Below are 13,162 nucleotides of genomic sequence, written 5' to 3'. Positions count from 1 at the left end.
TTTTGCAACAGTATATAAAAGAGCCAGGAAAATAGAACTTTATGTGTTCTGAGATGAGTAGCCTGAAGACTAAGAACAAGTGGGCATGTGTCTATATAATAAATGATATCAGGGGAAAAAAGCATACAAGAGGTTTAAAAAGTGGAAGCATGTATAAAATAATGAGGTAGCATATGAGTTAATAAGATACATTGTCAAAACGATGCAAATCCAATCAGATTCTTGTAATAGCTAAAGTGGCAAAGTGTTCCTTGGGTGACAGCAACGCCGTTACAGTGACACTAATATTTTACCAAGTGATAAAATGAGGGTAATTTATTATAATTTTACAATATTTTTCCTTGTATCCTGAGAGGTTTGATTGCCTTTGGTACAGTCCATTTCACTCTTAATAATATTGATTTTGCTGTACATTTTTCTCACATTTCCAGCGTTATTTTCTTGACTTGGAACAAGATTTAAATTTTAATGCAGCTGACAACATAAAAGTCAAGTTTTAAGAAATCTTATTATGATAATTACATTTCCCCTGCTGGAAGCTAATGTGTGTGCTATACTGAAAAAAAACTTCATTATTGGGGAGTTCTGAGAGAACGAAAATGCTCTGAGAAAAGTTTTTGTGAGCTCATTTTCAATCTTAGAAATATAAGAATTTCAATATGTGTGAAAGGCTTCTAAGGATTGCTTTACTATGTTTTTGAGACATATCCCAGCTGTAAGTGTTTTGTCACTGATCCCTCAAATGCTTAGATATGGGCATAATTTTACCCACATATGATGTCAATGTCACTACTTGTGAATGAAGTTAAGCACATGCTTAAGTAGTTAACTGAACTGGGGCCTTAGACTTTTGAATTTCACGGTACCATGAGGCTTCCTGCTCAGTTTGAACACCAACAATTCCTATCGCAAACCTTATTTAGCTAATGAAAATCAGAACCTGAAGTAAACAAGCAACATGAAAGGCATTCTTCACTATTTGAACCCAGCTCTCATGCTTTGAGACAAAGGAAACGATAGAAGGGCGACTTGAATAGTTGCACAGTAGTTTAGCATAACAGATATATCACCTCCCTAGTCTCACTAATTAAAACTCTCCTCAGGATTGAGCCACGAGATGCTCGTATTGGTGTGACTCGCTTGCCATCTAACAGGGTTTCCTCCAGCACAATTATTTTCTGTCCAGCACATACCTTAATCCCTGCTTACGGAGTGTGATGGGCAAATCTCAAAATGGTGCAGTTAAATTCTGATCCTTCTCTGAACTGCTCATGTTCTTCAGCCTGTTTGCAAAATGAGTCAGTTCTGCCTCTCTACATATATACACATAAAAGAAAGGAAATACATTTATAACTCACTCTGGAAATCGTGTTCTCATTCTTATAAAAAGGAGTTTTGCTAAAAAATGTCTTGTAATATTGACCAAGTGCATGTTCTCCTTTAGGGGATATCCAGTATCCCCTAAAGTTCTAATTGCCTCCACACACAAAATTGTTAAATTGCCCTTCAGTGTAATGTCACAAGGCATTTCAGTGTACGTTTACAGTCCTGTCTCGTTGCAATACCCCTAACTAGACGAGCACAGGGGTGCTGGAACAATTTGTATATCGAGGGTGCTGCGAGCCATTGAACCAAACTGTAAACCCTGTATATGACGGAAATCATTTCAAGCCAGGGGATGCTATCGCACTCCCAACACCTCTAGTTCCAGCACCCCTGGGAAGTGCAAAGCGAGCTGCTGTGAGTTTAAACTCTTAGCTTCTCCAAAAGCATTCCTTATGAAGTCTGTCTCATGGGTCTTAGCTAAAATGTTTGGAGGACAGTTCCAGGGTGATTGGCCCCTTAAAGAGGAGATGGGGCCAGACAGTTAATTATCTTCTTCCCGGTATGAAGGAACAGGACTAAGGAGGGTCAGGTGATAGTTAATGAGCATCTGGGTCTTCTAACAGGGCTGAGAGAGATCAATCTGGCAGTTGGCACCAAGTAAGCAGGCTTCCATGGAAGGCCCTGAGCTAGGGTCTGGGACCAGTACTCCAGGGGGAACCAGTCTGGTGTGGGGAGGGGCTAAGTGCTCAATACTGGAGCAGGGGAAAGACTCAAAGGTGACCCAGCAAGGGGCAGGGAACAGGGCTCAGTGGGTGGGTTGAAGAGAAGCCCTGAAGGGCAGAGAAAACTTTTTTATTTGTATGGGACTTTTTGTTTGGGTTTTTGCTATCCCAGAAGGGGTTATGTTTGTTTGTGATTTGGCTGGAGGGCTAAGCCGTAGCTCCAGCCCAGACTGGTGTGAGGAGAGCTGAGGACGTTCAGGGAAGGCAAAGGAGGCAGGGACTGCCAGCAGTGCTACATTCGGCCAGCAGGGGGTACTGTGGGGGTATCCATGCCTTATAAGGACACGGTACCTTAGACCAAAGCATCTCACACTATAAATTCTGTATGATGCTTGATATATTTACAAGTTGAGTTTATATCTAGCATCCTCAGTTCTCTACATATTGTCACAGGATTTGGGGAATTTGCCGTGTTCAGCAAGGAGGATACTCTGACCAGGAAGTGTGTGTTTATTTTAATGGCACCTACTATCTAATATTTGCACATATATACTTTTCACCTCTGTAGTATTTTCTGTCTGAGAAAAAGTATGTCACAAACATAAGTCAATTAAGCTGCACCTCATAGAGTATCAGGGTTGGAAAGGACCTCAAGAGGTCATCTAGTCCAGCCCCCTGCTCAAAGCAGGACCAATCCCCAATTTTTGCCCCAGCTCCCTAAAAGGCCCCCTCAAGGATTGAACTCACAACCATGGGTTTAGCAGGCCAATGCTCAAACCACTGAGCTCTTCCCCCCCAGCTAGGGAAGCATTACATCATTTTACAGACAGGAAAATTTGGTGCACAGATAGTGACCTGACAAAAGATCTCCAGAAAGCATCTATGGCAGGACCAGGAAAGGAACCCAGCTCTCTTGACTCCCAGTTTTATTGGTTAACCTCAAGATGAGAGCTGGGTGACAATTTTTGGCCAAAATATTTTGTTTGGGGGTTTTTTTTTGGTGGGGTGCAAAATGCAGATTCTGTGACCCAAATGTTTTGCCCAAATTCCTGGAAAAAACACACTGAAATGCTGCAGTGTTTTGGTTTGAAAAAAATTAAAAAATCACATGACACTGCTCAAGAGGGACATGCAATCTTTTATTTTGACATAAAAGAGAGGGTTTTTTTTGGAATTGCCAGTGAACCAAAAAATCCATTATTCGAACAGCTCTATGCAAGACCTTTCTGTCGCTTTGTCTGACAAACTTGGCACATTCCATAACTATTTTTTGCATGACACTTCATCTTCTAGACTTTAAAAAGAAAAATGTTATGGTGTGAGTTTTTAAAGAATATACCACGTTAAATGTCTTGGGGACTACTTAAGGTCTAAATTAGAAAACAAATGTCCAAGAACAGATCCAAAGCAGGTTGCCAATACCTGCATTTGTCAGAGCAAAGTGCCCTGGCTGCATATTTGCCTACAATGAATTAAAGAGACGTAGCAAATCAAATTGTAAATATCGGTCTGGTAATAGTCTGTGCAGAAACTATAAAGCACTTTCTAATATTCTCATTTATCATTAAAAAAACCCACATATATCTATTAATTAAATTTGAGATATAAAAGTCATTACGATGAATGGTTGAAGCTTTCTGAATTAAGAATCGAAAAATGCACCTTATGTACATACACAGCGCATCACAAATCGTCTGTTTCACAATTAGGTCTATATGAAAATAAATGGTGTTCAGAAAAACCAAGACTCATCTAGCACTCTGGCTGTTGTCCATGTTAGAAGATGGAGGTGCCAGCAGTGTGCATGGTCCTTTGAGAAAGAGCAAGTGACTTCTATACCCTCGCTGCCCCACATATAGAAGCTGTATCCTTAGCTTTCTCCTAAACCTCAATATGACAAGATGTAGGAGTTATTTCTGCTGAGTCACCCTGCTTAGCGCCTTCTGTAGAGATGCATGCTGCTTCTGCTGACTCATCAGACTACGAATCCTCTTAGCGCCATCAGATCTGGAGTTTAACAAAGGATTTGAGCCTTGCAGGGAGAAATTCGAACGACATGCCAAGCCCAGGGGAAAGCTTGGTATATGTCTTGTTATTGAACTTAACAGGAAAGGGAAATCCTAAGGTAGTGGATGAATTTGGATACTTACCCAGTATCTGTATTTGCCTCATAGAAAGAATGACCCCACTGCACCTTAAGCAGGGGAGGCTGTTGTCTGGCTTGCTGGGAAAAGGGTATATATCGTTTTAAAGGTGGGGGATGAGAGAGAGGCACACACATCTAATAATAAACTTGCGGCCTGATTAAACCAAATCCTGTGTCTCTTGTCCTCCTTGTGGTATAGCCAGACAATGGTAGGGAGATTCTGTCTGCTCATATTCACCTCTAGTAACCGGAGTAGGACTGCTAGCAAATAGAGATCACCAGGGCTGGAGTTACAAGGCAGTCTTTGTATCCTGTGTTCCAGTGTTAACAGCAGGGATGGAGTCTACACACCTCCTGGTTTGTTCTTTCCTGCTGTTAGGCTAAAGGTATCTAAAACCACTGGATAAATATGACCAAAAGCATCAGGTTTGAAATAAATACATATACTCTAGAAGCCCAGGTTCAAACCCTGGCAGAGCTGGGGCAGATAAATGGAGCTCTGTGTTGTCTTCTGCATGGAAGGCAGTGAAAACCAATGATGTGTGAAATGTAACATGGGCATTTAAAGATCATAAGGCACTTTCCCTAAGAACCGAGGTTTATGCCTCTTGTCCTTGGTCAAAACTGCCCATTCCCCCACCATTGTGATGCAACAAAGCTGATTTTCTACCTGGATACCTCCCTCTGCCCCAGAGGTGGTTGCATTTCAAAGGTAAAATACATAGAATGGGCTATAAATCATGAATGTCTTCTGAATCTCCAGGTTTAGGAAGGCTGCTGTGAACTCTCAGTTGTTGCAATATACCCTAGTTCTGGGATGAAAGCTGCACAAGAGTGTTCTCAGAAAGGGTGGTCTTGTCCACAGGGCACGGCACTGGGCGGGAAAGATAATCTAGTGGAAACAGGGCTGGATTGGGACTCATGAGATGTAGGTTCAATTCTTGGCTTAGCCACAGACTTCCTGGGCGACCTTGGGCTAGTGACTTACACTATTGTCTGCCTCAGTTTCCCCTCTGTAAAATGGTGATGATTCCACACTGTCACAGGAGTGTTGAGAAGGTAAAATCCATTGATGATTTTGAGATGGTCAGATACTCCGGTGACAGATACATAAAAGGACACACAATACCTGGAAGGGTAAGAGTAGGTGATTTGAATCTTCATGCACTTTTTGGAACAGCTCCATATGCAATAAGAGGCATTGCTGTTCCTCAGTTGCAATAAATTTCAGACACTGCACTTTCTAAACAGCCCTGGTAATAACTGTTTGCAGTGTCATTGTAGCCCTATTGGTCCTAGGATATAAGAGATACAAGGTGGGGAAGGTAAAATCTCTTATTGGACCACCTTCTGTTGGGGGAAAGGACAGGTTTTCAAACTTCACAGAGCTCTTCCTCAGGTCTGGAGAAGGTAACCAGAGTGGCCAAGCTAAATACAAGGTGGGGCAGATTGTTGAACATAAGGGGTTCACTCATGTAGGAGACCGCTTAAAATGAAGTGGGCAATTAATACATCTGCAGTCATAGGGTTAGTTGGCAGTAGGTTGTGTACACTACCTTCAAGAGATGAAGCTGGGAATTAAAATTCATAACTCTGCTAGATCCTAAAACAGACTAACCACGTACATTGGTTCTTACGGCCAATTACAACAGTTTGTAGCACCCCCTGCTGCCTACTAACCGTCCATTGTCTTACCACTGCAGAAGTATTAATTGCCCACTTCGCTCGAGTAGTCTCCTGCAACCCCATATGAGTAATAATCCATTCCACCTTGTTTTTAGCCTGGTCAATCTGGTTACCTTCTCCATACCTGAGGAAGAGCTCTGTGAAGCTTGAAAGCTTGTCTCTTTCACCAACAGAAGATGATCCAATAAAAGATATACCTCACCCATTTTGTGTCTCATGGTAATGACTGATATTTTGGAGGTATTTTTTCTTGTCCTTTATAGGATGCTCTCAGAAAGCAAAAAATGAATTATTCCTTTCTATGGCTCATTCACTGGTGCTTGGATAAATATAATCTGCATATTTAGTTTAAGTATTTTAGGGACGCATTTCTCAAAATCTTGTGTGTGACCTCACTTACCTATAAACTTCTGAGCCTTTGTAATGACCACACCATGAGGGGTCGTCAGGGGAAGAGAACTTGGGCACTGCAACACAGGCCTCTATTACTTGAACTAACAGAGTAACTCCGAACACAAAATGGCGGCTGTAGCTAGTGGAAGAGGGAGAAGCGCATAAGATCTCCATAAACTTAAGTGGCAATACACAGAAAACAAGTAATAATAGGTTTTAAGCTACATCCACCTTGGTAAATGGTATTGTGACCGGTGCCTCAATGGGGGCCAGCTATGGTCACTCAATTAGGGTGAACTGCAAAGAATGGGGCAGACAATCCCCATAGAGCTGGTGGATATTCCAATACTTAGATTCACCAAGCCAGCATAAAATAGCTTCTTTATTACTTTACTGGTTACTCAGAAGTCCAAATAACGCAGTTCCCTTAAAGTGATCCAGCCTCAGGCCTCCATCCAGGTACCCACGTCAAATATGATGAACATTTCTGTAAATCTTATTTCATCATATAAAAGAAAAGGTTCTACCAATCCCAAAGGATCAGACACTTTACCTTCCAGGTTAATAATAGGATCATAGAACTGGAAGGGACCTCTTGAGGTCATCTAGTCCAGTCCCGGGCACTCAAGGCAGGACTAGGTATTATGAATGTTTCAGATCTTACAATGAATGCTTCAGATCTTACCCAAATACATGCTACAGCCAATTCTTATTAACTAAACTAAAATGTATGAAAAAACAAAAGAGAGAAAGTATGGTTAAAAGATCAATAGACAAACAGACATGAGTTCAATTCATTTAGGCGCAGATTCATAGCAGAGATGGTGAGCTTTGTAATTGCAAAGAATTCTTTTAGAAATAGTTCATAGGTTATAGTCTAATGTCCAACTATCCTATTCAGGGCGCACCAGCATAACTGGGACCTCAGTCTTGCGACTCAAATGTCCTCTGATGAAGCCTAAGCAGATCTGAGATAACAGAATCAGGACCCAAGGATCTTTTATACAATTTCATGTCTTCTTTGACAAGTTGGGAGTTCCTTGGGGGAACAAAAGGTAATTAGGATGACTTTGAAGGAGGTCCATAATTTTCATAGCTAAGTACCAGTGAACATAAGGCAATTTGCTTGTTCCTCCACCATTCACAGTACATTTAAAAGAGAGATGAATACCAAGATATCCCATGTTTACAATTCATTTAAATGCTAGGATCTTCTTTTGACCTCTGAATTACCAGAATACACCATAGACAGGGACTGCTGATGACATTGTTGACCCTACTCATACGTATGTAAATACACAAAACCACAAATGTTATCTCCCCACATGTCTTTTGAGGGTTCTTTATTTTGCAGGCTGTTTAACCCTTTCTAGCCATGCGTCACAGGTATGGAATGGTATGTAGAGGAATACTGATCCAATGGAACACTGATCCAATGGAATATTGGCGTGTCTTCATAATTACTGTACCAGTATAAGCCACACAAGTTTAAGATGTATATCAGAATTGATTATAGGGCAGTTCCTATGGAATGTGTTGCCAGGGGATGTTGTGAAGGCCAAGAGTATAACTGGGTTCAAAAAATAATTAGATAAATTCATAAAGGATTTGTCCATCAATGGCTATTAGGCAAGATGATCAGGGATGCAACCCCATGCTCCAAACGTCCCTAAATCTCTGACTGTCAGAAGCTGGGACTGGACAACGGGGTGGATCACTTGACAGTTGCCCTGTTCAGTTCATTCCTTCTGAAGCGTCTGGCATTGGCCACTGTTGGAAGACAGGATACTGGGCTAGATGGACCGTGGGTCTAACCCAGTGTGGCTGTTCTTATGTTCGTCTTCAAAAAAGAAAAATGAAAGACAGCTTTATCTCTGCCTCTAAATCAGTCCAATTTTTATTTCAATATTTTGAATCCTTTTGGCCCATTCATCCTTGCTCTTGTGGGTAAAAAAACCAACCAGACAAAAAAAAACCCATTTTTTTTGCCTAGTATTAACAAATAGGTTGCTATGGTAATTTGATGACCTAGGTATTAAGCCAGAGGCACCACCTCTCTGTCCCCAGACTTGTTTTTCTTTAATAAATTAATCACATTTAAATTAAACATATGAATTTATTTCATGTCAATTAATTTGCATGTTAAGCTGGCTGTTTGCTTAGTTTCTCTTTTGCCACTCATCTTGCAACATTAATTAACTCCACTAGATACCACAGTCCATCGCATAAAGCTGCCGCCATTCCCAGCTATCTGCGCTTACAAGTATGCAGTGCCTACAGTGGTAATAATCAATGTCCAAAATAATTGCTTTTCACAGGTCTATAGTCAGCTGTCTGGTCAGATATTTAAGCTGCAATGAAACGGTTTCGGTTTTTGGAGAAATGATACAGTTGAAATGAACTGGGACAGGCCAAAAGCAAAGCGATGATGGGCTGTGTATGTGCTTAGCACATTATGGTTTCATCTGTTTACTCTTTTCAGTGGCAATTCCTACAGTATTAGCTCCATCATGCTCACTCCCTGTCTTCTTGCTTTGGAAGTGGAAGGCTTGGCTTCCCCATAGCAAACGTCGGGGATTGCTTTGCAATAAGGTAATAAAAGGGGGGAGAATGAAAGAAGAGCATTCTTTGACATAGACCCTGTCAGATGATACAAGAAGGACTCAGTGTCCATTCACCATTGTTTGTTGTTCACAAAGATTCAGCCAGCACTGTGGATTTGTGAAAACATTCACCAGTTCTGAAAGTTAATGAAAATGAAAATGTTTGTCTAGAGATGAAGGTTAGCTAAGGGTTGGTTCTGAACCTGACCCTTCCCAAAGTTTAGCAGCATTTTAATCCAGGGCTGTGGTTCAGGGCAATCCCTAGCATGTGGTGATTGGCTTTCTCCTTCCTAAAATTTAGCATGCTTCGCTCAGGATACTCCCCAGGGGCAGCCGGGATGGTCAGCAGCTCAAACAAAAGAAGAGAGAGACAGCAGGGGGAGGTGATGAATGGCTAGAGCTCACATGAATGAGAGTATTTTATACCCAGTGTCTGATCCATATTTGTAAAGTGTAGAGAAACAGATTACAGATTGGGAGCCTACAGCGAGTTCTTATTTACATGAAAGGCATGAGGACAGCAGAAAGATCACTATGTCTGTATTGTTCTGTTTTTGAAGAGGCCATATGTTTTCTAAATGTGACTCTGCAAGCATTAGTCACAAAGTGATTTGTTGCATTACTCCACCATGTATGCCTTCCCTGGAACTTTTCCTCTTTCCATCTACTCATTTGTTTCTCTAATAAAAATGGCTGTTATGGAAATTGCATTGATAATCCACTTTCCTTGTGAATTTCTTGGTCTTTCCTATGGTATCGTCAGGTAATGATGCAGTCAAAGAGCTTGTTTCACATCCTGCCAAAGTCACAGAGCAGGTGATTCTGAGGACATGGAAGCAATAGCTGCTGGGGACTGGAAGCATTTGTTTAGAGGAGCATTTGCTCACAGAGTGCTAACTTTCCTGGCAAATGACTTGTAATCGTGTGACGCTGTGGGTTTTTTCCACAAATAACTCCAAAGCATAACAAGGAACTACTGCAGCATGTGACGAGTCAGATGCATAGTTTCTTGTCATATATTGGAAGGAAACTCATCACTACGAGACAATACATCCTATGCAGGAAGTTTAGAGAGCAGTGTGATAGGTGTCTTACAAATACCTACCAAAGATAGAGAATTACCTGTGTGGGAGGATATCCTCTTTACACACTTGTCTTATTCCTGTCTGTGCATGTGCCTTTTAGTCTCATATTCAATCCTGCACAACTTCAATGAGGCTTCTCCAGTGAGCTTTAAAAATACTCGAGTCAAGTTGCCATAGAAACTCATTGCATGGTTATATTTTATAGTGGTTTCTACATTGTCTTCCCACTTTCGATACAAAGATCACAAGAATTGACAGCTCTCAATGAAGATAAAGTTACAGGAATATGCCCCTATCTTTAGCGATATGTTCCACTTGTAGAGATTTTTTTAAAAAAAACCTGTGTGCATGTTGCTCTTGGAATGGTAACTTTTTTTGTTGCCAAACTTCTCCTGGCACTTCAGACGCATTATTATCTAATAATAATAATAATTAATAATTAATGCAATGAAAATCCTCTTATTGTGGTGATTTGTCTCTCTCTCTTGCTGAGATTTATGAACCACTGAGTCTGAATTTTTAAATGAAACGTAAACCTTGTTAAAAGCCTTTAATTCCGAGTTAGTCTTGTTCCCTGGCTGACTGCAGCTGGAAGATGGAAGTGTTTTATTCTTTCTCCCCGCTCACCAAACATTCAGGAGTAATGTGCATCGTGAATCTAGGGGGCTACATTAATGCCAAACATAGGCATGCTCTTGTATCACTTTGATTATTGGACTGAGTTATTAGATACAGAAAGAACACCATTTAAATGTAAATCCATTCTCTCGCTATCATAGACAAATGTGCTTTGCCTTGAACTTGTAAGCAGAATACATCATTTTTGATATACTAACTGGAACTGAATGAAGCCAGTCCTCAGGTGCAGGGGAGCTGCTCATGGTTTTAAAGCAGTTGGAATACAGGAGCATATGAGATGGTTAATTAGCTTTAATTTCTTTCTTAATGAAGACTTTTCTGATGCTTGCTAAGGTGCCAAGATGGTTGCAGTTGTTTTTCTCAATAACAGACTTATCTTAGAATAAAAAATGGTGCAACAGTATCAACTGGTCAAGATATAATTATTTTTTAGTATTTATGTTGTGGTGACATTTATGTGCGATCTAGGGTGGGGATCTGTTGTTCTAGGCATTGTATAAATATATTGTTGACCCCCTGTGGTGCGGTGGTAGATGTCCAATATCTTGCAGGTTGGCTTCCTGTTGGAGGAGAAATACATGGTGCAGAGTCTGGCAATATTCCTAGTGTAACTTGTTTATATATTAGTCCTTAAATGGAGGTGGTCACAAACAGCATGCAGTAATTCTTTCCTTCACGATTCACAGCCAAAACACCAATGCCAGATTCCCAGGGAGGAAGTTTGTCTTAAGAATTGACTCTAGTTAGAGAGATGTCAAGAAAAACTCATCCACTGCTTGCCCCCGTTCACCACAAAAGAGACTGCATCATAAAACCAACAATGCAGCAGTTCTTCAAAGACTGAACGTTGCTTGCCCACTAAGGAAAAAAAAATCAAGACTGTGTAACAGCGCCACTTGGTGACTCCTGTCATAACATCATAAATGAGTCCCTTCTTCAAAGATCTCATTGTGGGTGAGATCTCAAAAGCGTTCCATGTTGGCCAAACTCTTCATGCAGTAAACTAATACTGAGTGCTTTGGAAGATCTTACCCAACAGCTACATTTGGAGCAGCACAACCCAAACATATCAAGTTAAACAAATGGCACAGTCATAAGGTTTCTAGCTGAGAGGAAGCATGATCTTATGGTTAGGGCCCTGGACTGATACTTGGGAGAACTGGGCTCAAGACAAGATTTACACAGGCACAAATGGGAGTTAGATGTTTAACTCTCACTGCCTTTCAATTCCTCAGTCTGCCACAGACTTCCTGTGTGACCTTGGGCAAATCACTTAGCTTTCTATGGCTCAGCCCCCCTCCCCCCCCCCCCCATCTGTTTAGAATGCAAATGCTTTGGAAGAGGAACTCTCTTACTGGGTTTATGCACCAAGCCTATCACAGTGGGGCCCCATTCTCCATTGTGGCCTCCAAGAAGTACCAGACTTCCCCCTATAAATTGCACAGATAAATGACTCAGCTTTACATTTCTAATATGGAAGGAGTTTGGTATTTTTAATCTGAACTAGAAGTGCTGTATTTGCAAATGATCCTGTCATTGTTCTACTATGAATCTCAATATTTCTTTTCTTTCCAATTAGGTGTTTAATTTCACAGATTACTGGGAAGCATAAAAGTATGAAATGGGTTTAAAATATAACAGTAATAGCTGCATTGTACAAAAGTATATTCCAGCAGTGGATCCTTCCAAATATTGTTCATTGTAATTCCAGCCTTAGGGCTATTGGACTGTTCTGTGTTAAGTGACTAGGTCCATTGTAGTAGCTTTCATCGGTCTGATAAGAATGGGTAGGGATATTTCAGTAGTCATCATCTTTAACATAGTCTTTGTTGGTGACTAGATTCTGTGCTGATGAGCACATTAAAGGAGCACGGGTATGGCTTGTCTGAATGCTCTTTTAATTTATGTTGTGGGAGTGGATTCTGGAGAAGGGGCTGTGAGTAAGCGGATCAATTCAAGTGGGTGATCTTTAGAGGAATTGCCACCCCAGGCAGTGCAGGAGTGGGGGTGTGGTACAAATATGAGGAGTGGGGGCAAAGGGAAAAAAAACTAAAAGGTTTTGGGGATCGTGCCCTGTAACATTTTGAAATAGCGAGTGCAATCTCTTGCACCTTTCAAGATTTAAGACATTTTACAAATATTGTATGCATTGAATAAATACATTTATGCATTAAAATTTACCCCTCTGTGTGCGATCCTCTAGTAGAATAACTTGCCCATAGAAAATTGATACATTTAAAAATAATGTTTTCCTGTTCTATCTTTTGTTACCAACTTTTCCCTTGGGTTTTCTGTTCCTCTTACTTACTTCTCTTCTCTTTGTCAAACCTCTTCCAGGCCTGTGTGCAAAAAACCCCAAAACAGAACACAACCACACGCCACACGTTTGGAATTAATGGAGCCGAATGCTCCATTAATCCAGTGGTGGGCAAGGGGCAGTCAGCACATATATTAATTTAAATTCATTTTTTAAAATAAATCTTTGCCCCACAAAATCACTTTAGTTCTGGGTTTAATGGAGACTTCCCAGAATGATGCATTCTGTGGTGTCTCTAGTGAAGC

The 13,162-nt window shown here is 40.9% G+C and overlaps 1 protein-coding gene across 1 annotated transcript in view; it reads left to right on the top strand.

Annotated features, from left to right (window-relative positions):
* Positions 1 to 13,162, top strand: part of KAZN (kazrin, periplakin interacting protein) — a 738,190-nt gene that overhangs the window by 47,206 nt on the left and 677,822 nt on the right. The window lies entirely within an intron of this gene.

The sequence above is a fragment of the Caretta caretta genome, chromosome 18 (assembly GCF_965140235.1).
Source record: "Caretta caretta isolate rCarCar2 chromosome 18, rCarCar1.hap1, whole genome shotgun sequence".
In the NCBI taxonomy this organism is placed as follows: domain Eukaryota; kingdom Metazoa; phylum Chordata; order Testudines; family Cheloniidae; genus Caretta; species Caretta caretta.
This window is presented reverse-complemented; position numbering and strand designations above follow the sequence as displayed.